Genomic DNA, 24,762 nt, shown 5'->3' on the forward strand with positions numbered 1-24,762 from the left:
TGGGTTTAATTCCCAGTAAAACCAGTCTGTTCTTGGTGTTGAAATAATACCTTATCCAACTACAATACATGAAGTTCTTGTCTTTGTTGCCGAATGACGGGATGTTTTAGCTTCCATAACCAACAGAACTACGAATTTTTTTTTTCCTGGCAGTCAAAACTCGTCTCTAATTGCCATTACTTTGCAGGTATCACTGGTTTTAAAGTGTGGTGGTCATCAAGTCTGCTTCATATGCAGAACGTTCTGTGTTCAATACCCAGTGAAACCAATCTGTTTTCGGTGTTGAAGTAATTTCCTATCAACCTGTAAAGTATGAAATTCTTGGTTTCGTTGCCAAATGACTATACATTTTGGCTTCTATCACAAGGAGAACTACGATTTTGCGTTTCTTTTTTATTGAACATTTTAGCAGAAAACATAATCCCATATTATAACAATCCTGTTTGTTTCAAAATTTATAGTTCCCATAAATACAAAAGCAAACGATTAAACTGTGTAGAAAAAAGTAACACATTCAATGTAAACTTCAATTTAAGCAATATCCCTTTGTAGGAATAAAACTGGTAAAATATGTAATAAAAATTGTAAATGTTTCATTACCAAAAACACTTTTCTTCAGCAATAAAAAGGCCCCATCAGTTACAATTCTTCTCTGCTTGCCAATACACAGTAACTTTCCAGAAGGTTTCATAGTGTAGTAGTCATCACATCTCCTTAACTCTGGTTCAATCCCCAGTAAAAGCAATCTGTTCTTGGTGTTGAAGTAATACCCTATCAAACTACAATATATGAAGTTCTTGGCTTTGTTGCCGAATGATGGGATGTTTTGGCTTCCATCACCAACAGAACTAATAATTTTTTTCCCCTGGCGGTCAAAACTCGTTTTCAATTGCCATTGCTTTGCAGGATTTCACAGGTTTCATAGTGTAGTGGTCATCACGTCTGCTTCACACACAGAAGGTCCTGGGTTCAATCCCCAGTGAAACCAATCCGTTTTCGCTGTTGAAGTAATTTGCTATCAACAGGATTTCACAGGTTTCATAGTGTAGTGGTCATCACGTCTGCTTAACACGCAGAAGGCCCTGGGTTTAATCCCCAGTAAAACCAGTCTGTTTTTGGTGTTGAAATAATACCCTATCCAACTGCAATACATGAAGTTCTTGGCTTTGTTGCCGAATGACGAGATGTTTTAGCTTCCATAACCAACAGAACTACGAATTTTTTTTTTTCCTGGCAGTCAAATTTCGGCTCTAATTGCCATTACTTTGCAGGAATCACAGGTTTTAAAGTGTGGTGGTCATCAAGTATGCTTCATATGCAGAACGTTCTGGGTTCAATAGCCAGTGAAACCAATCTGTTTTCGGTGTTGAAGTAATTTCCTATCAACCTGTAAAGTATGAAATTCTTGGTTTCGTTGCCAAATGACAATACATTTTGGCTTCTATCACAAGGAGAACTACGATTTTGGGTTTCTTTTTTATTGAACATTTTAGCAGAAAACATAATCCCATATTATAACAATCCTGTTTGTTTCAAAATTTATAGTTCCCATAAATACAAAAGCAAACGATTAAACTGTGTAGAAAAAAGTAACACATTCAATGTAAACTTCAATTTAAGCAATATCCCTTTGTAGGAATAAAACTGGTAAAATATGTAATAAAAATTGTAAATGTTTCATTACCAAAAATACTTTCCTTCAGCAATAAAAAGGCCCCGTCAGTCACAATTCTGCTCTGCTAGCCAATACACAGTGACTTTTCATTAAGATTCATAGTGTAGTGGTCATCACGTCTGCTTAGCACGCAGAAAGTCCTGGGTTTAATCCCCAGTAAAAGCAGTCTGTTCTTGATGTTGAAATAATACCTTATCCAACTAAAATACATGAAGTGCTTGGCTTTGTTGCCGAATGACGGGATGTTTTAGCTTCAATAACCAACAGAACTACGAACTTTTTTTTTTTCCTGGCAGTCAAAACTCGTCTCTAATTGCCATTACTTTGCAGGATTTCACAGGTTTTAAAGTGTGGTGGTCATCAAGTCTGCTTCATATGCAGAACGTTCTGGATTCAATACCCAGTGAAACCAATCTGTTTTCGGTGTTGAAGTAATTTCCTATCAACCTGTGAAGTATGAAATTCTTGGTTTCGTTGCCAAATGACAATACATTTTGGCTTCTATCACAAGGAGAACTACGATTTTGGGTTTCTTTTTTATTGAACATTTTAGCAGAAAACATAATCCCATATTATAAAAAAACCTGTTTGTTTTAAAATATATAGTTCCCATAAATACAAAAGCAAACGACTAAACTATGTAGAAAAAAGTAACACATTCAATGTAAACTTCAATTTAAGCAATATCCCTTTGTAGGAATAAAACTCGTAAAATATGTAATAAAAATTGGAAATGTTTCATTACCAAAAATACTTTCCTTCAGCAATAAAAAGGCCCTGCCAGTCACAATTCTGCTCTGCTAGCCAATACACAGTAACTTTTCATCAGGATTCATAGTGTAGTGGTCATCATGTCTGCTTAACACGTAGAAAGTCCTGGGTTTAATCCCCAGTAAAACCAGTCTGTTCTTGGTGTTGAAATAATACCCTATCAAACTACAATATATGAAGTTCTTGGCTTTGTTGCAGAATGATGGGATGTTTTGGCTTCCATCACCAACAGAACTAAGAATTTTTTTTTTTTTTCCCTGGCGGTCAAAACTCGTCTCCAATTGCCATTGCTTTGCAGGATTTCACAGGTTTCATAGTGTAGTGGTCATCACGTCTGCTTAATACGCAGAAGGTCCTGGGTTCAATCCCCAGTGAAACCAGTCTCTTCTTGGTGTTGAAATAATACCCTATCCAACTGCAATACATGAATTTCTTGGCTTTGTTGCCGAATGATGGGATGTTTTAGCTTCCATAGCCAACAGAACTACGAATTTTTTTTTTTTCCTGGCAGTCAAATTTCGTCTCTAATTGCCATTACTTTGCAGGAATCACAGGTTTTAAAGTGTGGTGGTCATCAAGTCTGCTTCATATGCAGAACGTTCTGGGTTCAATACCCAGTGAAACCAATCTGTTATCGGTGTTGAAGTAATTTCCTATCAACCTGTAAAGTATGAAATTCTTGGTTTCGTTGCCAAATGACTATACATTTTGGCTTCTATCACAAGGAGAACTACGATTTTGGGTTTCTTTTTTATTGAACATTTTAGCAGAAAACATAATCCCATATTATAACAATCCTGTTTGTTTCAAAATTTATAGTTCCCATAAATACAAAAGCAAACGATTAAACTGTGTAGAAAAAAGTAACACATTCAATGTAATCTTCAATTTATGCAATATCCCTTTGTAGGAATAAAACTGGTAAAATATGTAATAAAAATTGTAAATGTTTCATTACCAAAAACACTTTTCTTCAGCCATAAAAAGGCCCCATCAGTTACAATTCTGCTCTGCTTGCCAATACACAGTGACTTTCCAGAAGGTTTCATAGTGTAGTAGTCATCACATCTGCTTAACACTGGTTCAATCCCCAGTAAAAGCAATCTGTTCTTGGTGTTGAAATAATACACTATCAAACTACAATATATGAAGTTCTTGGCTTTGTTGCCGAATGATGGGATGTTTTGGCTTCCATCACCAACAGAACTAATAATTTTTTTCCCCTGGCGGTCAAAACTAGTTTTCAATTGCCATTGCTTTGCAGGATTTCACAGGTTTCATAGTGTAGCGGTCATCACGTCTGCTTTACACGCAGAAGGTCCTGGGTTCAATCCCCAGTGAAACCAATCCGTTTTCGCTGTTGAAGTATTTTGCTATCAACAGGATTTCACAGGTTTCATAGTGTAGTGGTCATCACGTCTGCTTAACACGCAGAAGGTCCTGGGTTTAATCCCCAGTAAAACCAGTCTGTTCTTGGTGTTGAAATAATACCCTATCAAACTACAATATATGAAGTTCTTGGCTTTGTTGCCGAATGATGGGATGTTTTGGCTTCCATCACCAACAGAACTAATAATTTTTTCCCCTGGCTGTCAAAACTCGTTTTCAATTGCCATTTCTTTGCAGGATTTCACAGGTTTCATAGTGTAGTGGTCATCACGTCTGCTTCACACGCAGAAGGTCCTGGGTTCAATCCCCAGTGAAACCAATCTGTTTTCGCTGTTGAAGTAATTTGCTATCAACCTGTAATATATAAAATTCTTGGTTTCGTTGCCAAATGACAATACATTTTGGCTTCCATCACAAAGAGAACTACTATTTTGGGTTTCTTTTTTATTGTCCATTTTAGCAGAAAACATAATCCCATATTATAAAAATCCTGTTTGTTTAAAAATATATAGTTCCCATAAATACAAAAGCAAACGACTAAACTGTGTAGAAAAAAGTAACACATTCAATGTAAACTTCAATTTAAGCAATATCCCTTTGTAGGAATAAAACTGGTAAAATATGTAATAAAAATTGTAAATGTTTCATTACCAAAAATACTTTCCTTCAACAATAAAATGGCCCTGTCAGTCACAATTCTGCTCTGCTAGCCAATACACAGTAACTTTTCATCAGGATTCATAGTGTAGTGGTCATCATGTCTGCTTAACACGTAGAAGGTCATCACGTCTGCTTAACACGCAGAAGGTCCTGGGTTTAATCCCCAGTAAAACCAGTCTGTTCTTGGTGTTGAAATAATACCCTGTCCAACTGCAATACATGAAGTTCTTGGCTTTGTTGCCGAATGACGGGATGTTTTAGCTTCCATAACCAACAGAACTACAAATTTTTTTGTTTTTTTCCTGGCAGTCAAATTTCGTCTCTAATTGCCATTACTTTGCAGGAATTACAGGTTTTAAAGTGTAATGGTCATCAAGTCTACTTCATATGCAGAACGTTCTGGGTTCAATACCCAGTGAAACCAATCTGTTTTCGGTGTTGAAGTAATTTCCTATTAACCTGTAAAGTATGAAATTCTTGGTTTCGTTGCCAAATGACAATACATTTTGGCTTCTATCACAAGGAGAACTACGATTTTGGGTTTCTTTTTTATTGAACATTTTAGCAGAAAACATAATCCCATATTATAACAATCCTGTTTGTTTCAAAATTTATAGTTCCCATAAATAGAAAAGCAAACGATTAAACTGTGTAGAAAAAAGTAACACATTCAATGTAAACTTCAATTTAAGCAATATCCCTTTGTAGGAATAAAACTGGTAAAATATGTAATAAAAATTGGAAATGTTTCATTACCAAAAACACTTTTCTTCAGCAATAAAAAGGCCCCATCAGTTACAATTCTGCTCTGCTTGCCAATACACAGTAACTTTCCAGAAGGTTTCATAGTGTAGTAGTCATCACGTCTGCTTAACACTGGTTCAATTCCCAGTAAAAGCAATCTGTTCTTGATGGTGAAATAATACCGTATCAAACTACAATATATGAAGTTCTTGGCTTTGTTGCCGAATGATGGGATGTTTTGGCTTCCATCACCAACAGAACTAATAATTTTTTTCCCCTGGCGGTCAAAACTCGTTTTCAATTGCCATTGCTTTGCAGGATTTCACAGGTTTCATAGTGTAGTGGTCATCACGTCTGCTTCACACGCAGAAGGTCCTGGGTTCAATCCACAGTGAAACCAATCCGTTTTCGCTGTTGAAGTAATTTGCTATCAACAGGATTTCACAGGTTTCATAGTGTAGTGGTCATCACGTCTGCTTAACACGCAGAAGGTCCTGGGTTTAATCCCCAGTAAAACCAGTCTGTTCTTGGTGTTGAAATAATACCCTATCCAACTGCAATACATGAAGTTCTTGGCTTTGTTGCGGAATGACGGGATGTTTTAGCTTCCATAACCAACAGAACTACGAATTTTTTTTTTCCTGGCAGTCAAATTTCGTCTCTAATTGCCATTACTTTGCAGGAATCACAGGTTTTAAAGTGTGGTGGTCATCAAGTCTGCTTCATATGCAGAACGTTCTGGGTTCAATACCCAGTGAAACCAATCTGTTTTCGGTGTTGAAGTAATTTCCTATCAACCTGTAAAGTATGAAATTCTTGGTTTCGTTGCCAAATGACTATACATTTTGGCTTCTATCACAAGGAGAACTACGATTTTGGGTTTCTTTTTTATTGAACATTTTAGCAGAAAACATAATCCCATATTATAACAATCCTGTTTGTTTCAAAATTTATAGTTCCCATAAATACAAAAGCAAACGATTAAACTGTGTAGAAAAAAGTAACACATTCAATGTAATCTTCAATTTAAGCAATATCCCTTTGTAGGAATAAAACTGGTAAAATATGTAATAAAAATTGTAAATGTTTCATTACCAAAAACACTTTTCTTCAGCATTAAAAAGGCCCCATCAGTTACAAATCTGCTCTGCTTGCCAATACACAGTAACTTTCCAGAAGGTTTTATAGTGTAGTAGTCATCACGTCTGCTTAACACTGGTTCAATCCCCAGTAAAAGCAATCTGTTCTTGGTGTTGAAATATTACCCTATCAAACTACAATATATGAAGTTCTTGGCTTTGTTGCCGAATGATGGGATGTTTTGGCTTCCATCACCAACAGAACTAATAATTTTTTCCCCTGGCTGTCAAAACTCGTTTTCAATTGCCATTGCATTGCAGGATTTCACAGGTTTCATAGTGTAGTGGTCATCACGTCTGCTTCACATGCAGAAGGTCCTGGGTTCAATCCCCAAGTGAAACCAATCTGTTTTCGCTGTTGAAGTAATTTGCTATCAACCTGTAATATATAAAATTCTTGGTTTCGTTGCCAAATGACAATACATTTTGGCTTCCATCACAAAGGGAACTACTATTTTGGGTTTCTTTTTTATTGTCCATTTTAGCAGAAAACATAATCCCATATTATAAAAATCCTGTTTGTTTAAAAATATATAGTTCCCATAAATACAAAAGCAAATGACTAAACTGTGTAGAAAAAAGTAACACATTCAATGTAAACTTATATTTAAGCAATATCCCTTTGTAGGAATAAAACTGGTAAAATATGTAATAAAAATTGTAAATGTTTCATTACCAAAAACACTTTCCTTCAGCAATAAAAAGGCCCCATCAGTTACAATTCTGCTCTGCTTGCCAATACACAGTAACTTTCCATAAGGTTTCATAGTGTAGTAGTCATCACGTCTGCTTAACACTGGTTCAATCCCCAGTAAAAGCAATCTGTTCTTGGTGTTGAAATAATACCCTATCAAACTACAATATATGAAGTTCTTGGCTTTGTTGCCGAATGATGGGATGTTTTGGCTTCCATCACCAACAGAACTAATAATTTTTTTCCCCTGGCTGTCAAAACTCGTTTTCAATTGCCATTGCTTTGCAGGCTTTCACAGGTTTCATAGTGTAGTGGTCATCACGTCTGCTTCACACGCAGAAGGTCCTGGGTTCAATCTTTTTTATTGAACATTTTAGCAGAAAACATAATCCCATATTATAACAATCCTGTTTGTTTCAAAATTTATAGTTCCCATAAATACAAAAGCAAACGATTAAACTGTGTAGAAAAAAGTAACACATTCAATGTAATCTTCAATTTAAGCAATATCCCTTTGTAGGAATAAAACTGGTAAAATATGTAATAAAAATTGTAAATGTTTCATTACCAAAAACACTTTCCTTCAGCAATAAAAAGGCCCCATCAGTTACAATTCTGCTCTGCTTGCCAATACACAGTAACTTTCCATAAGGTTTCATAGTGTAGTAGTCATCATGTCTGCTTAACACTGGTTCAATCCCCAGTAAAAGCAATCTGTTCTTGGTGTTGAAATAATACCCTATCAAACTACAATATATGAAGTTCTTGGCTTTGTTGCCGAATGATGGGATGTTTTGGCTTCCATCACCAACAGAACTAATAATTTTTTCCCCTGGCTGTCAAAACTCGTTTTCAATTGCCATTGCATTGCAGGATTTCACAGGTTTCATAGTGTAGTGGTCATCACGTCTGCTTCACATGCAGAAGGTCCTGGGTTCAATCCCCAAGTGAAACCAATCTGTTTTCGCTGTTGAAGTAATTTGCTATCAACCTGTAATATATAAAATTCTTGGTTTCGTTGCCAAATGACAATACATTTTGGCTTCCATCACAAAGGGAACTACTATTTTGGGTTTCTTTTTTATTGTCCATTTTAGCAGAAAACATAATCCCATATTATAAAAATCCTGTTTGTTTAAAAATATATAGTTCCCATAAATACAAAAGCAAATGACTAAACTGTGTAGAAAAAAGTAACACATTCAATGTAAACTTCAATTTAAGCAATATCCCTTTGTAGGAATAAAACTGGTAAAATATGTAATAAAAATTGTAAATGTTTCATTACCAAAAACACTTTCCTTCAGCAATAAAAAGGCCCCATCAGTTACAATTCTGCTCTGCTTGCCAATACACAGTAACTTTCCATAAGGTTTCATAGTGTAGTAGTCATCACGTCTGCTTAACACTGGTTCAATCCCCAGTAAAAGCAATCTGTTCTTGGTGTTGAAATAATACCCTATCAAACTACAATATATGAAGTTCTTGGCTTTGTTGCCGAATGATGGGATGTTTTGGCTTCCATCACCAACAGAACTAATAATTTTTTCCCCTGGCTGTCAAAACTCGTTTTCAATTGCCATTGCATTGCAGGATTTCACAGGTTTCATAGTGTAGTGGTCATCACGTCTGCTTCACATGCAGAAGGTCCTGGGTTCAATCCCCAAGTGAAACCAATCTGTTTTCGCTGTTGAAGTAATTTGCTATCAACCTGTAATATATAAAATTCTTGGTTTCGTTGCCAAATGACAATACATTTTGGCTTCCATCACAAAGGGAACTACTATTTTGGGTTTCTTTTTTATTGTCCATTTTAGCAGAAAACATAATCCCATATTATAAAAATCCTGTTTGTTTAAAAATATATAGTTCCCATAAATACAAAAGCAAACGATTAAACTGTGTAGAAAAAAGTAACACATTCAATGTAATCTTCAATTTAAGCAATATCCCTTTGTAGGAATAAAACTGGTAAAATATGTAATAAAAATTGTAAATGTTTCATTACCAAAAACACTTTTCTTCAGCAATAAAAAGGCCCCATCAGTTACAATTCTGCTCTGCTTGCCAATACACAGTAACTTTCCAGAAGGTTTCATAGTGTAGTAGTCATCACATCTGCTTAACACTGGTTCAATCCCCAGTAAAAGCAATCTGTTCTCGGTGTTGAAATAATACCCTATCAAACTACAATATATGAAGTTCTTGGCTTTGTTGCCGAATGATGGGATGTTTTGGCTTCCATCACCAACAGAACTAATAATTTTTTTCCCCTGGCGGTCAAAACTCGTTTTCAATTGCCATTGCTTTGCAGGATTTCACAGGTTTCATAGTGTAGTGGTCATCACGTCTGCTTCACACGCAGAAGGTCCTGGGTTCAATCCCCAGTGAAACCAATCTGTTTTCGCTGTTGAAGTAATTTGCTATCAACCTTTAATATATAAAATTCTTGGTTTCGTTGCCAAATGACAATACATTTTGGCTTCCATCACAAGGAGAACTACTATTTTGGGTTTCTTTTTTATTGTCCATTTTAGCAGAAAACATAATCCCATATTATAAAAATCCTGTTTGTTTAAAAATATATAGTTCCCATAAATACAAAAGCAAACGACTAAACTGTGTAGAAAAAAGTAACACATTCAATGTAAACTTCAATTTAAGCAATATCCCTTTGTAGGAATAAAACTGGTAAAATATGTAATAAAAATTGGAAATGTTTCATTACCAAAAATACTTTCCTTCAGCAATAAAAAGGCCCTGTCAGTCACAATTCTGCTCTGCTAGCCAATACACAGTAACTTTTCATCAGGATTCATAGTGTAGTGGTCATCATGTCTGCTTAACACGTAGAAGGTCATCACGTCTGCTTAACACGCAGAAGGTACTGGGTTTAATCCACAGTAAAACCAGTCTGTTCTTGGTGTTGGATTAATACCCTATCCAACTGCAATACATGAAGTTCTTGGCTTTGTTGCCGAATGACGGGATGTTTTAGCTTCCATAACCAACAGAACTACGAATTTTTTTTTTTCCTGGCAGTCAAATTTCGTCTCTAATTGCCATTACTTTGCAAGAATCACAGGTTTTAAAGTGTGGTGGTCATCAAGTCTGCTTCATATGTAGAACGTTCTGGGTTCAATACCCAGTGAAACCAATCTGTTTTCGGTGTTGAAGTAATTTCCTATCAACCTGTAAAGTATGAAATTCTTGGTTTCGTTGCCAAATGACAATACATTTTGGCTTCTATCACAAGGAGAACTACGATTTTGGGTTTCTTTTTTATTGAACATTTTAGCAGAAAACATAATCCCATATTATAACAATCCTGTTTGTTTCAAAATTTATAGTTCCCATAAATACAAAAGCAAACGATTAAACTGTGTAGAAAAAAGTAACACATTCAATGTAAACTTCAATTTAAGCAATATCCCTTTGTAGGAATAAAACTGGTAAAATATGTAATAAAAATTGTAAATGTTTCATTACCAAAAACACTTTTCTTCAGCAATAAAAAGGCCCCATCAGTTACAATTCTGCTCTGCTTGCCAATACACAGTAACTTTCCAGAAGGTTTCATAGTGTAGTAGTCATCACGTCTGCTTAACACTGGTTCAATCCCCAGTAAAAGCAATCTGTTCTTGGTGTTGAAATAATACCCTATCAAACTACAATATATGAAGTTCTTGGCTTTGTTGCCGAATGATGGGATGTTTTGGCTTCCATCACCAACAGAACTAATAATTTTTTTCCCCTGGCTGTCAAAACTCGTTTTCAATTGCCATTGCTTTGCAGGATTTCACAGGTTTCATAGTGTAGTGGTCATCACGTCTGCTTCACACGCAGATGGTCCTGGGTTCAATCTGTTTTATTGAACATTTTAGCAGAAAACATAATCCCATATTATAACAATCCTGTTTGTTTCAAAATTTATAGTTCCCATAAATACAAAAGCAAACGAATAAACTGTGTAGAAAAAAGTAACACAATCAATGTAATCTTCAATTTAAGCAATATCCCTTTGTAGGAATAAAACTGGTAAAATATGTAATAAAAATTGTAAATGTTTCATTACCAAAAACTCTTTTCATCAGCAATAAAAAGGCCCCGTCAGTTACAATTCTGCTCTGCTTGCCAATACATAGTAACTTTCCAGAAGGTTTCATAGTGTAGTAGTCATCACGTCTGCTTAACACTAGTTCAATCCCCAGTAAAAGAAATCTGTTCTCGGTGTTGAAATAATACCCTATCCAACTACAATACATGAAGTTCTTGTCTTTGTTGCCGAATGACGGGATGTTTTAGCTTCCATAACCAACAGAACTACGAATTTTTTTTTTTCCTGGCAGTCAAATTTCATCTCTAATTGCCATTACTTTGCAGGAATCACAGGTTTTAAAGTGTGGTGGTGATCAAGTCTGCTTCATATGCAGAACGTTCGGGGTTCAATACCCAGTGAAACCAATCTGTTTTCGGTGTTGAAGTATTTTCCTATCAACCTGTAAAGTATGAAATTCTTGGTTTCGTTGCCAAATGACTATACATTTTGGCTTCTATCACAAGGAGAACTACGATTTTGGGTTTCTTTTTTATTGAACATTTTAGCAGAAAACATAATCCCATATTATAACAATCCTGTTTGTTTGAAAATTTATAGTTCCCATAAATACAAAAGCAAACGATTAAACTGTGTAGAAAAAAGTAACACATTCAATGTAATCTTCAATTTAAGCAATATCCCTTTGTAGGAATAAAACTGGTAAAACATGTAATAAAAATTGTAAATGTTTCATTACCAAAAACACTTTTCTTCAGCAATAAAAATGCCCCATCAGTTACAATTCTGCTCTGCTTGCCAATACACAGTAACTTTCCAGAAGGTTTCATAGTGTAGTAGTCATCACGTCTGCTTAACAATGGTTCAATCCCCAGTAAAAGCAATCTGTTCTTGGTGTGGAAATAATACCCTATCAAACTACAATATATGAAGTTCTTGGCTTTGTTGCCGAATGATGGGATGTTTTGGCTTCCATCACCAACACAACTAATAATGTTTTTCCCCTGGCTGTCAAAACTCGTTTTCAATTGCCATTGCTTTGCAGGATTTCACAGGTTTCATAGTGTAGTGGTCATCACGTCCGCTTAACACGCAGAAGGTCCTGGGTTTAATCCCCAGTAAAACCAGTCTGTTCTTGGTGTTAAAATAATACCCTGTCCAACTGCAATACATGAAGTTCTTGGCTTTGTTGCCGAATGACGGGATGTTTTAGCTTCCATAACCAACAGAACCACGAATTATTTTTTTTTCCTGGCAGTCAAATTTCGTCTCTAATTGCCATTACTTTGCAGGAATCACAGGTTTTAAAGTGTGGTGGTCATCAAGTCTGCTTCATATGCAGAACGTTCTGGGTTCAATACCCAGTGAAACCAATCTGTTTTCGCTGACGAAGTAATTTGCTATCAACCTGTAATATATAAAATTCTTGGTTTCGTTGCCAAATGACAATACATTTTGGCTTCCATCACAAAGAGAACTACTATTTTGGGTTTCTTTTTTATTGTCCATTTTAGCAGAAAACATAATCCCATATTATAAAAATCCTGTTTGTTTAAAAATATATAGTTCCCATAAATACAAAAGCAAACGACTAAACTGTGTAGAAAAAAGTAACACATTCAATGTAAACTTCAATTTAAGCAATATCCCTTTGTAGGAATAAAACTGGTAAAATATGTAATAAAAATTGTAAATGTTTGATTACCAAAAATACTTTCCTTCAGCAATAAAAAGGCCCCGTCAGTCACAATTCTGCTCTGCTAGCCAATACACAGTAACTTTTCATCAGGTTTCATAGTGTAGTGGTCATCACGTCTGCTTAACACGCAGAAGGTCCTGGGTTCAATCCCCAGTGAAACCAATCTCTTCTTGGTGTTGAAATAATTCCCTATCCAACTACAATATATGAATTTCTTGGCTTTGTTGCCGAATAACAGGATGTTTTGTCTTCCATCACCAACAGAACTTTGAATTTTTTTTTTTTTTCCCTGGCGGTCAAAACTCGTCTCCAATTGCCATTGCTTTGCAGGATTTCACAGGTTTCATAGTGTAGTGGTTATCACGTCTGCTTAACACGCAGAAGGTCCTGGGTTCGATCCCCAGTGAAACCAGTCTCTTCTTGGTGTTGAAATAATACCCTATCCAACTGCAATACATGAAGTTCTTGGCTTTGTTGCCGAATGACGGGATGTTTTAGCTTCCATAACCAACGGAACTACGAACTTTTTTTTTTTCCTGGCAGTCAAATTTCGTCTCTAATTGCCATTACTTTGCAGGAATCACAGGTTTTAAAGTGTGGTGGTCATCAAGTCTGCTTCATATGCAGAACATTCTGGGTTCAATACCCAGTGAAACCAATCTGTTTTCGGTGTTGAAGTAATTTCCTATCAACCTGTAAAGTATGAAATTCTTGGTTTCGTTGCCAAATGACAATACATTTTGGCTTCTATCAGAAGGAGAACTACGATTTTGGGTTTCTTTTTTTATTGAACATTTTAGCAGAAAACATAATCCCATATTATAACAATCCTGTTTGTTTCAAAATTTATAGTTCCCATAAATACAAAAGCAAACGATTAAACTGTGTAGAAAAAAGTAACACATTCAATGTAAACTTCAATTTAAGCAATATCCCTTTGTAGGAATAAAACTGGTAAAATATGTAATAAAAATTGTAAATGTTTCATTACCAAAAACACTTTTCTTCAGCAATAAAAAGGCCCCATCAGTTACAATTCTGCTCTGCTTGCCAATACACAGTAACTTTCCCGAAGGTTTCATAGTGTAGTAGTCATCACGTCTGCTTAACACTGGTTCAATCCCCAGTAAAAGCAATCTGTTCTTGGTGTTGAAATAATACCCTATCAAACTACAATATATGAAGTTCTTGGCTTTGTTGCCGAATGATGGGATGTTTTGGCTTCCATCACCAACAGAACTAATAATTTTTTTCCCCTGGCTGTCAAAACTCGTTTTCAATTGCCATTGCTTTGCAGGATTTCACAGGATTCATAGTGTAGTGGTCATCACGTCTGCTTCACACGCAGATGGTCCTGGGTTCAATCTGTTTTATTGAACATTTTAGCAGAAAACATAATCCCATATTATAACAATCCTGTTTGTTTCAAAATTTATAGTTCCCATAAATACAAAAGCAAACGAATAAACTGTGTAGAAAAAAGTAACACAATCAATGTAATCTTCAATTTAAGCAATATCCCTTTGTAGGAATAAAACTGGTAAAATATGTAATAAAAATTGTAAATGTTTCATTACCAAAAACTCTTTTCTTCAGCAATAAAAAGGCCCCGTCAGTTACAATTCTGCTCTGCTTGCCAATACATAGTAACTTTCCAGAAGGTTTCATAGTGTAGTAGTCATCACGTCTGCTTAACACTAGTTCAATCCCCAGTAAAAGAAATCTGTTCTCGGTGTTGAAATAATACCCTATCAAACTACAATATATGAAGTTCTTGGCTTTGTTGCCGAATGATGGGATGTTTTGGCTTCCATCACCAACAGAACTAATAATTTTTTTCCCCTGGCGGTCAAAACTCGTTTTCAATTGCCATTGCTTTGCAGGATTTCACAGGTTTCATAGTGTAGTGGTCATCACGTCTGCTTCACACGCAGAAGGTCCTGGGTTCAATCCCCAGTGAAACCAATCTGTTTTCGCTGTTGAAGTAATTTGCTATCAACAGGATTTCACAGGTTTTATAGTGTAGTGGTCATCACGTCTGCTTAACACGCAGAAGGTCCTGGGTTTAATCCCCAGTAAAAACCAGTCTGTTCTTGGTGTTGAAATAATACCCTATCCAACTGCAATACATGAAGTTCTTGGCTTTGTTGCCGAATGACGGGATGTTTTAGCTTCCATAACCAACAGAACTACGAATTTTTTTTTTCCTGGCAGTCAAATTTCGTCTCTAATTGCCATTACTTTGCAGGAATCACCGGTTTTAAAGTGTGGTGGTCATCAAGTTTGCTTCATATGCAGACTGTTCTGGGTTCAATACCCAGTGAAACCAATCTGTTTTCGGTGTTATAGTAATTTCCTATTAACCTGTAAAGTATGAAATGCTTGGTTTCGTTGCCAAATGACAATACATTTTGGCTTCTATCACAAGGAGAACTACGATTTTGGGTTTCTTTCTTATTGAACATTTTAGCAGAAAACATAATCCCATATTATAACAATCCTGTTTGTTTCAAAATTTATAGTTCCCATAAATACAAAAGCAAACGATTAAACTGTGTAGAAAAAAGTAACACATTCAATGTAAACTTCAATTTAACCAATATCCCTTTGTAGGAATAAAACTGGTAAAATATGTAATAAAAATTGTAAAAGTTTCATTACCAAAAACACTTTTCTTCAGCAATAAAAAGGCCCCATCAGTTACAATTCTGCTCTGCTTGCCAATACATAGTAACTTTCCAGAAGGTTTCATAGTGTAGTGGTCATCACGTCTGCTTAACACTGGTTCAATCCCCAGTAAAAGCAATCTGTTCTTGGTGTTGAAATAATACCCTATCAAACTACAATATATGAAGTTCTTGGCTTTGTTGCCGAATGATGGGATGTTTTGGCTTCCATCACCAACAGAACTAATAATTTTTTTCCCCTGGCGGTCAAAACTCGTTTTCAATTGCCATTGCTTTGCAGGATTTCACAGGTTTCATAGTGTAGTGGTCATCACGTCTGCTTCACACGCAGAAGGTCCTGGGTTCAATCCCCAGTGAAACCAATCCGTTTTCGCTGTTGAAGTAATTTGCTATCAACAGGATTTCACAGGTTTCATAGTGTAGTGGTCATCATGTCTGCTTAACACGCAGAAGGTCCTGGGTTCAATCCCCAGTGAAACCAATATGTTTTCGCTGTTGAAGTAATTTGCTATCAACCTGTAATATATAAAATTCTTGGTTTCGTTGCCAAATGACAATACATTTTGGCTTCCATCACAAAGAGAACTACTATTTTGGGTTTCTTTTTTATTGTCCATTTTAGCAGAAAACATAATCCCATATTATAAAAATCCTGTTTGTTTAAAAATATATAGTTCCCATAAATACAAAAGCAAACGACTAAACTGTGTAGAAAAAAGTAACACATTCAATGTAAACTTCAATTTAAGCAATATCCCTTTGTAGGAATAAAACTGGTAAAATATGTAATAAAAATTGTAAATGTTTCATTACCAAAAATACTTTCCTTCAGCAATAAAAAGGCCCTGTCAGTCACAATTCTGCTCTGCTAGCCAATACACAGTAACTTTTCATCAGGATTCATAGTGTAGTGGTCATCATGTCTGCTTAACACGTAGAAGGTCATCACGTCTGCTTAACACGCATAAGGTCCTGGGTTTAATCCCCAGTAAAACCAGTCTGTTCTTGGTGTTAAAATAATACCCTATCCAACTGCAATACATGAAGTTCTTGGCTTTGTTGCCGAATGACGAGATGTTTTAGCTTCCATAACCAACAGAACTACGAATTTTTTTTTTTTCCTGGCAGTCAAATTTCGTCTCTAATTGCCATTACTTTGCAGGAATCACAGGTTTTAAAGTGTGGTGGTCATCAAGTCTACTTCATATGCAGAATGTTCTGGGTTCAATACCCAGAGAAACCAATCTGTTTTCGGTGTTGAAGTAATTTCCTATTAACCTGTAAAGTATGAAATTCTTGGTTTCGTTGCCAAATGACAATACATTTTGGCTTCTATCACAAGGAGAACTACGATTTTGGGTTTCTTTTTTATTGAACATTTTAGCAGAAAACATAATCCCATATTATAACAATCCTGTTTGTTTCAAAATTTATAGTTCCCATAAATAGAAAAGCAAACGATTAAACTGTGTAGAAAAAAGTAACACATTCAATGTAAACTTCAATTTAAGCAATATCCCTTTGTAGGAATAAAACTGGTAAAACATGTAATAAAAATTGGAAATGTTTCATTACCAAAAACACTTTTCTTCAGCAATAAAAAGGCCCCATCAGTTACAATTCTGCTCTGCTTGCCAATACACAGTAACTTTCCAGAAGGTTTCATAGTGTAGTAGTCATCACGTCTGCTTAACACTGGTTCAATCCCCAGTAAAAGCAATCTGTTCTTGATGTTGAAATAATACCCTATCAAACTACAATATATGAAGTTCTTGGCTTTGTTGCCGAATGATGGGATTTTTTGGCTTCCATCACCAACAGAAGTAATAATTTTTTTTTCCCTGGCGGTCAAAACTCGTTTTCAATTGCCATTGCTTTGCAGGATTTTACAGGTTTCATAGTGTAGTGGTCATCACGTCTGCTTCACACGCAGAAGGTCCTGGGTTCAATCCCCAGTGAAACCAATCCATTTTCGCTGTTGAAGTAATTTGCTATCAACAGGATTTCACAGGTTTCATAGTGTGGTGGTCATCACGTCTGCTTAACACGCAGAAGGTCCTGGGTTTAATCCCCAGTAAAACCAGTCTCTTCTTGGTGTTGAAATAATACCCTATCCAACTGCAATACATGAATTTCTTGGCTTTGTTGCCGAATAACAGGATGTTTTGTCTTCCATCACCAACAGAACTTTGAATTTTTTTTTTTTCCCTGGCGGTCAAAACTCGTCTCCAATTGCCATTGCTTTGCAGGATTTCACAGGTTTCATAGTGTAGTGGTTATCACGTCTGCTTAACATGCAGAAGGTCCAGGGTTCAATCCCCAGTGAAACCAGTCTCTTCTTGGTGTTGAAATAATACCCTATCCAACTGCAATACATGAAGTTCTTGGCTTTGTTGCCGAATGACGGGATGTTTTAGCTTCCATAACCAACGGAACTACGAATTTTTTTTTTTTCCTGGCAGTCAAATTTCGTCTCTAATTGCTATTACTTTGCAGGAATCACAGGTTTTAAAGTGTGGTGGTCATCAAGTCTGCTTCATATGCAGAACGTTCTGGGTTCAATACCCAGTGAAACCAATCTGTTTTCGGTGTTGAAGTAATTTCCTATCAACCTGTAAAGTATGACATTATTGGTTTCGTTGCCAAATGAGAATACATTTTGGCTTCTATCACAAGGAGAACTACGATTTTGGGATTCGTTTTTATTGAACATTTTAGCAGAAAACATAATCCCATATTATAACAATCCTGTTTGTTTCAAAATTTATAGTTCCCATAAATACAAAAGCAAACGATTAAACTGTGTAGAAAAAAGTAACACATTTAATGTAAACTTCAATTTAAGCAATATCCCTTTGTAGGAATAAAACTGGTAAAATATGTAATAAAAATTGTAAATGTTTCATTACCAAAAATACTTTCCTTCAGCAATAAAAAGGCCCCGTCAGTCACAATTCTGCTCTGCTAGCCAATACACAGTAACTTTTCATTAAGATTCATAGTGTAGTGGTCATCATGTCTGCTTAGCACGCAGAAAGTCCTGGGTTTAATCCCCAGTAAAACCCGTCTGTTCTTGGTGTTGAAATAATACCTTATCCAATTACAATACATGAAGTTCTTGGCTTTGTTGCCGAATGACGGGATGTTTTAGCTTCCATAATCAACAGAACTACGAATTTTTTTTTTTTCCTGGCAGTCAAAACTCGTCTCTAATTGCCATTACTTTGCAGGATTTCACAGGTTTTAAAGTGTGCTGGTCATCAAGTCTGCTTCATATGCAGAACGTTCTGGATTCAATACCCAGTTAAACCAATCTGTTTTCGGTGTTGAAGTAATTTCCTATCAACCTGTAGAGTATGAATTTCTTGGTTTCGTTGCCAAATGACAATACATTTTGGCTTCTATCACAAGGAGAACTACGATTTTGGGTTTCTTTTTTATTGAACATTTTAGCAGAAAACATAATCCCATATTATAAAAAAAACTTGTTTGTTTTAAAATATATAGTTCCCATAAATACAAAAGCAAACGACTAAACTATGTAGAAAAAAGTAACACATTCAATGTAAACTTCAATTTAAGCAATATCCCTTTGTAGGAATAAAACTCGTAAAATATGTAATAAAAATTGGAAATGTTTCATTACCAAAAATACTTTCCTTCAGCAATAAAAAGGCCGTGTCAGTCACAATTCTGCTCTGCTAGCCAATGCACAGTAACTTTTCATCAGGATTCATAGTGTAGTGGTCATCATGTCTGCTTAACACGTAGAAGGTCATCACGTCTGCTTAACACGCAGAAGGTCCTGGGTTTAATCCCCAGTAAAACCAGTCTGTTCTTGGTGTTGAAATAATACCCTATCCAACTGCAATACATGAAGTTCTTGGCTTTGTTGCCGAATGACGGGATGTTTTAGCTTCCATAACCAACAGAACTACGAATTTTTGTTTTTTTCCTGCCAGTCAAATTTCGTCTCTAATTGCCATTACTTTGCAGGAATCACAGGTTTTAAAGTGTGGTGGTCATCAAGTCTACTTCATATGCAGAACGTTCTGGGTTCAATACCCAGAGAAACCAATCTGTTTTCGGTGTTGAAGTAATTTCCTATTAACCTGTAAAGTATGAAATTCTTGGTTTCGTTGCCAAATGACAATACATTTTGGCTTCTATCACAAGGAGAACTACGATTTTGGGTTTCTTTTTTATTGAACATTTTAGTAGAAAACATAATCCCATATTATAACAATCCTGTTTGTTTCAAAATTTATAGTTCCCATAAATAGAAAAGCAAACGATTAAACTGTGTAGAAAAAAGTAACACATTCAATGTAAACTTCAATTTAAGCAATATCCCTTTGTAGGAATAAAACTGGTAAAATATGTAATAAAAATTGGAAATGTTTCATTACCAAAAACTTTTTTCTTCAGCAATAAAAAGGCCCCATCAGTTACAATTCTGCTCTGCTTGCCAATACACAGTAACTTTCCAGAAGGTTTCATAGTGTAGTAGTCATCACGTCTGCTTAACACTGGTTCAATCCCCAGTAAAAGCAATCTGTTCTTGATGTTGAAATAATACCCTATCAAACTACAATATATGAAGTTCTTGGCTTTGTTGCCGAATGATGGGATTTTTTGGCTTCCATCACCAACAGAACTAATAATTTTTTTCCCCTGGCGGTCAAAACTCGTTTTCAATTGCCATTGCTTTGCAGGATTTCACAGGTTTCATAGTGTAGTGGTCATCACGTCTGCTTCACACGCAGAAGGTCCTGGGTTCAATCCCCAGTGAAACCAATCCGTTTTCGCTGTTGAAGTAATTTGCTACCAACAGGATTTCACAGGTTTCATAGTGTAGTGGTCATCACGTCTGCTTAACACGCAGAAGGTCCTGGGTTTAATCCCCAGTAAAACCAGTCTCTTCTTGGTGTTGAAATAATACCCTATCCAACTGCAATACATGAATTTCTTGGCTTTGTTGCCGAATAACAGGATGTTTTGTCTTCCATCACCAACAGAACTTTGAATTTTTTTTTTTTTCCCTGGCGGTCAAAACTCGTCTCCAATTGCCATTGCTTTGCAGGATTTCACAGGTTTCATAGTGTAGTGGTTATCACGTCTGCTTAACACGCAGAAGGTCCAGGGTTCAATCCCCAGTGAAACCAGTCTCTTCTTGGTGTTGAAATAATACCCTATCCAACTGCAATACATGAAGTTCTTGGCTTTGTTGCCGAATGACGGGATGTTTTAGCTTCCATAACCAACGGAACTACGAATTTTTTTTTTTTCCTGGCAGTCAAATTTCGTCTCTAATTGCCATTACTTTGCAGGAATCACAGGTTTTAAAGTGTGGTGGTCATCAAGTCTGCTTCATATGCAGAACGTTCTGGGTTCAATACCCAGTGAAACCAATCTGTTTTCGGTGTTGAAGTAATTTCCTATCAACCTGTAAAGTATGACAATATTGGTTTCGTTGCCAAATGACAATACATTTTGGCTTCTATCACAAGGAGAACTACGATTTTGGGTTTCTTTTTTATTGAACATTTTAGCAGAAAACATAATCCCATATTATAACAATCCTGTTTGTTTCAAAATTTATAGTTCCCATAAATACAAAAGCAAACGATTAAACTGTGTAGAAAAAAGTAACACATTCAATGTAAACTTCAATTTAAGCAATATCCCTTTGTAGGAATAAAACTGGTAAAATATGTAATAAAAATTGTAAATGTTTCATTACCAAAAATACTTTCCTTCAGCAATAAAAAGGCCCCGTCAGTCACAATTCTGCTCTGCTAGCCAATACACAGTAACTTTTCATTAAGATTCATAGTGTAGTGGTCATCATGTCTGCTTAACACGCAGAAAGTCCTGGGTTTAATCCCCAGTAAAACCCGTCTGTTCTTGGTGTTGAAATAATACCTTATCCAATTACAATACATGAAGTTCTTGGCTTTGTTGCCGAATGACGGGATGTTTTAGCTTCCATAATCAACAGAACTACGAATTTTTTTTTTTTCCTGGCAGTCAAAACTCGTCTCTAATTGCCATTACTTTGCAGGATTTCACAGGTTTTAAAGTGTGCTGGTCATCAAGTCTGCTTCATATGCAGAACGTTCTGGATTCAATACCCAGTTAAACCAATCTGTTTTCGGTGTTGAAGTAATTTCCTATCAACCTGTAAAGTATGAAGTTCTTGGTTTCGTTGCCAAATGACAATACATTTTGGCTTCTATCACAAGTTGAACTACGATTTTGGGTTTCTTTTTTATTGAACATTTTAGCAGAAAACATAATCCCATATTATAAAAAAACTTGTTTGTTTTAAAATATATAGTTCCCATAAATACAAAAGAAAACGACTAAACTATGTAGAAAAAAGTAACACATTCAATGTAAACTTCAATTTAAGCAATATCCCTTTGTAGGAATAAAACTCGTAAAATATGTAATAAAAATTGGAAATGTTTCATTACCAAAAATACTTTCCTTCAGCAATAAAAAGGCCCTGTCAGTCACAATTCTGCTCTGCTAGCCAATACACAGTAACTTTTCATCAGGATTCATAGTGTAGTGGTCATCATGTCTGCTTAACACGTAGAAGGTCATCACGTCTGCTTAACACGCAGAAGGTCCTGGGTTTAATCCCCAGTAAAACCAGTCTGTTCTTGGTGTTGAAATAATACCCTATCCAACTGCAATACATGAAGTTCTTGGCTTTGTTGCCGAATGACGGGATGTTTTAGCTTCCATAACCAACAGAACTACGAATTTTTGTTTTTTTCCTGGCAGTGAAATTTCGTCTCTAATTGCCATTACTTTGCAGGAATCACAGGTTTTAAAGTGTGGTGGTCATCAAGTCTACTTCATATGCAGAACGTTCTGGGTTCAATACCCAGAGAAACCAATCTGTTTTCGGTGTTGAAGTAATTTCCTATTAACCTGTAAAGTATGAAATTCTTGGTTTCGTTGCCAAATGACAATACATTTTGGCTTCTATCACAAGGAGAACTACGATTTTGGGTTTCTTTTTTATTGAACATTTTAGCAGAAAACATAATCCCATATTATAACAATCCTGTTTGTTTCAAAATTTATAGTTCCCATAAATAGAAAAGCAAACGATTAAACTGTGTAGAAAAAAGTAACACATTCAATGTAAACTTCAATTTAAGCAATATCCCTTTGTAGGAATAAAACTGGTAAAATATGTAATAAAAATTGGAAATGTTTCATTACCAAAAACTTTTTTCTTCAGCAATAAAAAGGCCCCATCAGTTACAATTCTGCTCTGCTTGCCAATACACAGTAACTTTCCAGAAGATTTCATAGTGTAGTAGTCATCACGTCTGCTTAACACTGGTTCAATCCCCAGTAAAAGCAATCTGTTCTTGATGTTGAAATAATACCCTATCAAACTACAATATATGAAGTTCTTGGCTTTGTTGCCGAATGATGGGATTTTTTGGCTTCCATCACCAACAGAACTAATAATTTTTTTCCCCTGGCGGTCAAAACTCGTTTTCAATTGCCATTGCTTTGCAAGATTTCACAGGTTTCATAGTGTAGTGGTCATCACGTCTGCTTCACACGCCGAAGGTCCTGGGTTCAATCCCCAGTGAAACCAATCCGTTTTCGCTGTTGAAGTAATTTGCTACCAACAGGATTTCACAGGTTTCATAGTGTAGTGGTCATCACGTCTGCTTAACACGCAGAAGGTCCTGGGTTTAATCCCCAGTAAAGCCAGTCTCTTCTTGGTGTTGAAATAATACCCTATCCAACTGCAATACATGAATTTCTTGGCTTTGTTGCCGAATAACAGGATGTTTTGTCCTCCATCACCAACAGAACTTTGAATTTATTTTTTTTTCCCTGGCGGTCAAAACTCGTCTCCAATTGCCATTGCTTTGCAGGATTTCACAGGTTTCATAGTGTAGTGGTTATCACGTCTGCTTAACACACAGAAGGTCCAGGGTTCAATCCCCAGTGAAACCAGTCTCTTCTTGGTGTTGAAATAATACCCTATCCAACTGCAATACATGAAGTTCTTGGCTTTGTTGCCGAATGACGGGATGTTTTAGCTTCCATAACCAACGGAACTACGAATTTTTTTTTTTTTCCTGGCAGTCAAATTTCGTCTCTAATTGCCATTACTTTGCAGGAATCACAGGTTTTAAAGTGTGGTGGTCATCAAGTCTGCTTCATATGCAGAACGTTCTGGGTTCAATACCCAGTGAAACCAATCTGTTTTCGGTGTTGAAGTAATTTCCTATCAACCTGTAAAGTATGAAATTCTTGGTTTCGTTGCCAAATGACAATACATTTTGGCTTCTATCACAAGGAGAACTACGATTTTGGGTTTCTTTTTTATTGAACATTTTAGCAGAAAACATAATCCCATATTATAACAATCCTGTTTGTTTCAAAATTTATAGTTCCCATAAATAGAAAAGCAAACGATTAAACTGTGTAGAAAAAAGTAACACATTCAATGTAAACTTCAATTTAAGCAATATCCCTTTGTAGGAATAAAACTGGTAAAATATGTAATAAAAATTGGAAATGTTTCATTACCAAAAACTTTTTTCTTCAGCAATAAAAAGGCCCCATCAGTTACAATTCTGCTCTGCTTGCCAATACACAGTAACTTTCCAGAAGGTTTCATAGTGTAGTAGTCATCACGTCTGCTTAACACTGGTTCAATCCCCAGTAAAAGCAATCTGTTCTTGATGTTGAAATAATACCCTATCAAACTACCATATATGAAGTTCTTGGCTTTGTTGCCTAATGATGGGATTTTTTGGCTTCCATCACCAACAGAACTAATAATTTTTTTCCCCTGGCGGTCAAAACTCATTTTCAATTGCCATTGCTTTGAAGGATTTCACAGGTTTCATAGTGTAGTGGTCATCACGTCTGCTTCACACGCAGAAGGTCCTGGGTTCAATCCCCAGTGAAACCAATCCGTTTTCGCTGTTGAAGTAATTTGCTACCAACAGGATTTTACAGGTTTCATAGTGTAGTGGTCATCACGTCTGCTTAACACGCAGAAGGTCCTGGGTTTAATCCCCAGTAAAACCAGTCTCTTCTTGGTGTTGAAATAATACCCTATCCAACTGCAATACATGAATTTCTTGGCTTTGTTGCCGAATAACAGGATGTTTTGTCTTCCATCACCAACAGAACTTTGAATTTTTTTTTTTTTTCCCTGGCGGTCAAAACTCGTCTCCAATTGCCATTGCTT

General features: G+C 35.9%; 12 non-coding genes across 12 annotated transcripts; all 12 read left to right on the forward strand.

Annotated features, from left to right (window-relative positions):
* The first annotated feature begins 2,753 nt into the window (after positions 1-2,753).
* On the forward strand, positions 2,754-2,826 carry TRNAI-AAU (transfer RNA isoleucine (anticodon AAU)). Its single transcript has one exon. It is a non-coding gene; the product is annotated as a tRNA-Ile (tRNA).
* Positions 2,827-3,719: 893 nt separating this feature from the next.
* Positions 3,720-3,792, forward strand: TRNAV-UAC (transfer RNA valine (anticodon UAC)). The gene has a single exon. It is a non-coding gene; the product is annotated as a tRNA-Val (tRNA).
* Positions 3,793-4,081: 289 nt separating this feature from the next.
* On the forward strand, positions 4,082-4,154 carry TRNAV-CAC (transfer RNA valine (anticodon CAC)). The gene has a single exon. It is a non-coding gene; the product is annotated as a tRNA-Val (tRNA).
* Positions 4,155-9,395: 5,241 nt separating this feature from the next.
* Positions 9,396-9,468, forward strand: TRNAV-CAC (transfer RNA valine (anticodon CAC)). The gene has a single exon. It is a non-coding gene; the product is annotated as a tRNA-Val (tRNA).
* A 3,449-nt stretch (positions 9,469-12,917) lies between these two features.
* TRNAV-AAC (transfer RNA valine (anticodon AAC)) lies at positions 12,918-12,990 on the forward strand. The gene has a single exon. It is a non-coding gene; the product is annotated as a tRNA-Val (tRNA).
* Positions 12,991-13,167: 177 nt separating this feature from the next.
* Positions 13,168-13,240, forward strand: TRNAV-AAC (transfer RNA valine (anticodon AAC)). Its single transcript has one exon. It is a non-coding gene; the product is annotated as a tRNA-Val (tRNA).
* A 1,480-nt stretch (positions 13,241-14,720) lies between these two features.
* On the forward strand, positions 14,721-14,793 carry TRNAV-CAC (transfer RNA valine (anticodon CAC)). The gene has a single exon. It is a non-coding gene; the product is annotated as a tRNA-Val (tRNA).
* A 1,011-nt stretch (positions 14,794-15,804) lies between these two features.
* TRNAV-CAC (transfer RNA valine (anticodon CAC)) lies at positions 15,805-15,877 on the forward strand. Its single transcript has one exon. It is a non-coding gene; the product is annotated as a tRNA-Val (tRNA).
* A 46-nt stretch (positions 15,878-15,923) lies between these two features.
* Positions 15,924-15,996, forward strand: TRNAV-AAC (transfer RNA valine (anticodon AAC)). The gene has a single exon. It is a non-coding gene; the product is annotated as a tRNA-Val (tRNA).
* Positions 15,997-17,406: 1,410 nt separating this feature from the next.
* TRNAV-CAC (transfer RNA valine (anticodon CAC)) lies at positions 17,407-17,479 on the forward strand. Its single transcript has one exon. It is a non-coding gene; the product is annotated as a tRNA-Val (tRNA).
* Positions 17,480-20,239: 2,760 nt separating this feature from the next.
* Positions 20,240-20,312, forward strand: TRNAV-CAC (transfer RNA valine (anticodon CAC)). The gene has a single exon. It is a non-coding gene; the product is annotated as a tRNA-Val (tRNA).
* A 4,095-nt stretch (positions 20,313-24,407) lies between these two features.
* On the forward strand, positions 24,408-24,480 carry TRNAV-CAC (transfer RNA valine (anticodon CAC)). Its single transcript has one exon. It is a non-coding gene; the product is annotated as a tRNA-Val (tRNA).
* Positions 24,481-24,762: the final 282 nt, after the last annotated feature.

This window comes from Anomaloglossus baeobatrachus, chromosome 2 (genome assembly GCF_048569485.1).
Source record: "Anomaloglossus baeobatrachus isolate aAnoBae1 chromosome 2, aAnoBae1.hap1, whole genome shotgun sequence".
In the NCBI taxonomy this organism is placed as follows: domain Eukaryota; kingdom Metazoa; phylum Chordata; class Amphibia; order Anura; family Aromobatidae; genus Anomaloglossus; species Anomaloglossus baeobatrachus.